Source organism: Chinchilla lanigera, unplaced genomic scaffold (assembly GCF_000276665.1).
Source record: "Chinchilla lanigera isolate Chin_1 unplaced genomic scaffold, ChiLan1.0 scaffold00018, whole genome shotgun sequence".
Lineage (NCBI taxonomy): Eukaryota > Metazoa > Chordata > Mammalia > Rodentia > Chinchillidae > Chinchilla > Chinchilla lanigera.
Genome location: NW_004955419.1, coordinates 13,024,275 through 13,026,690, shown reverse-complemented (window position 1 = coordinate 13,026,690; position 2,416 = coordinate 13,024,275). Strand labels below are relative to the sequence as shown.

Genomic DNA, 2,416 nt, shown 5'->3' with positions numbered 1-2,416 from the left:
TGGCCCAGGCGGCGGCGTCCGGGCTGCTGCGCGCGCCTCCGGGCCGCTTCCCAGCGGGTGGATGTGGCAGCTGCCCTCCCTGGGGCGGTTTGTGGGGTGAACCGGACCCCGCCGTCCCTGTCCCAGGCAGCAGACCTGCACAAGACTGGAGGGCAGAGGCAGCAGCTGGGCCCTGGCCCCAGGCCGGCCGGCCTAGGCCGTCTACGGTGGGCCATCTCCGGCCTCGAGGAGCCGGGACTTCAGTTCTGGCTTGCTCTGGGTGGCGCCTTGGTCTCGGATAGTTCACTTTGTTTCCTGGGACTTACTGTCCACGTCGGGAGTTGGACTCCTGTCTCTAGGTTTTCCACCGCAAAACTTTGGTGACAGGTCCTCTTATCTGTTGTTGGATTACCAGCTTAAAAAAACCAACAACAAAAGGGAACCACGCTGGGGAGGAAGACTGTAGTTTCTCTTTACCTATGAGGAATCTGAGGCCGCCACATAGTTGCTGGGGAGGCTGGGCAGCCGGTGTCGGGAGAGAAAAGCCTCTGGGGAGTTGAGCCTGTGTGAGGAGGTGGAGGACTGGAAAGCTGGGACAAAACGCAGTATCCCCAAAGGAGCTCGGAAGTCTAGACTGTACCCGGGTAGTGGCCCCGTCTCAAGGCTTCGCTCTGCCCTCTCCTCTGCCTGCGTCCTGGTGCCTGGTGTTTTCCGTGTGCTGCCGCAAGGCTGGAGCAGAGCTGAGGAGGATGGACCCCTGGACACCCAGAGGTGTAACAGTCGGGTCCCCTTGGGTCTCGCCGTCCCCCCTCCTATGCTCTGCAGCCTTTGGGGTGGCAGAGGGGCTGGCTGCAAGGTGGGCGCACAGACAGTCGGGGTGACCATCCGCAGTTCCAGCAGCCCTAAAGGGCCCATCTTGCCTTTTGATCTGAACCTGTACCTGCTTGGCACTGACTGTTCTCACCTCTCTCTGCCAAGCCCAGAAGCCTCCTCTAGGGAGCCTGCAGGATCCCTCCCCCGCCTCAGGCCGCTCCTTCTCACTGCCGTGTTTGGTCCTTGTCCGATGGGTAGTTGTGGGCGAGTCCCTTTTTTCCCAGCAGATGGTAATCCCCAGGATGGAGGGCTGAACGGGGACTTCAGATTTTTATCTCTGGTTTCAGTAAAAACAAGGACAGCTATATTCTTTTAGGGATTGCTGTTTTCCCAGTGCTGTTCTGAGTAATTTACCTGTGTGAACACTGAACTTCACAACAATTGGAAGGTTGCCATCATTACCCCCCCGCGTCTGAGGAAGGAACTTGAGGCAGTGAGAAGTCCAGTAATGTGCTCAGGGTCACCTAGATGGGAAGTGGCAGGACCGGGCGGGTTACTTTTAGCTATTGCCCAGAACAGCCTCAGGTGAATGAACGGAGTCTGCTGATTGGGACTTCATGGAGCCGACTGTCATGCCATGATTTTTTCCAGAGACCTTGGTTTTATGTGTGATTTTGTAAATACTGGAAGCTTTGAGGCAGTCTGGAAGACCTCAGACCTCCGTGACTCCAGCTTGTGCAGGGTACTTTCTCACAGCTGGGTCCCCCAAGAATCTGTGAGGCTCCAGGACAGCGTCTCTGGCTGCAGGCTCCTAGCTACAATGTCCCTGGGTTCTTTGGAGCTTGGATGCAAGGGTTCTGTTTCCCCATGGGCCTAGCAAGCCATCAGATGAATCTGAGAAGGGCTTCAGTGGTCATCTGTGTCTTTTGGGGGTACAAGGTAAGAGGAAGGAAGTGAGGCATGGTGAGATTGGCTGGGAAATGCTCAGTGCATTTGAGGGTACCATGGCTGGTTGAGGAGAAGACCCTGCGCTCCCTAGAGAAGCATCTTAGGCTGCCTGGAAGTTCTTTCTAGATCATACCTGAGCATGCAGTCTCTTCGAACCTGTTCTGCTTGGAGGTATTTCCAGAAACAGTCTCAGAGACAGCCAGACCAGGGTCCAGAGTGCAAGGCGTGGAAGTTGTGAGCCTGGACTCTGGAGCCGCATAGCTGGAATTCTTCCCTGGTTCCCAGACTGATGGCTGCCCAGCTAACAGCAGGTCACTTCACAGCATCTACTCGCAGTTTTCTTTCCCCTGAAGTAGGGGAAACATTTTGAGGACAGGGGTCTGTGTGACAGGCAGAACACTGGATGTCATGCTTGCATCGCCTCTGTCTGAGCCCCCTAGCAGCTGAGCCAGGCAGACGCCCTCGGCCCGCTTTTACAGATGGGAGTAGCAAGGCTCTGGCTGGATTCCTGGATGGTGAATGTCACAGGCTATGTGCGTGGCTGAGCAGGAGTTCAACCCAGGTGTTCTGAGTCTAAAGTCTTCATTCTCTCTCTCTCTCTTTTTTTTTTTTGTCTTTTTGAGACAGATCTCACTATGCAGTTCAGGCTGGCCTTGAGCTCACTTTGTAGCCCAGG

General features: G+C 55.8%; 1 protein-coding gene across 3 annotated transcripts in view; it reads left to right on the top strand.

Moving 5' to 3' along the window:
- Positions 1-2,416, top strand: part of LOC102009183 (chromosome unknown open reading frame, human C9orf91) — a 34,641-nt gene that overhangs the window by 11,252 nt on the left and 20,973 nt on the right. The window lies entirely within an intron of this gene.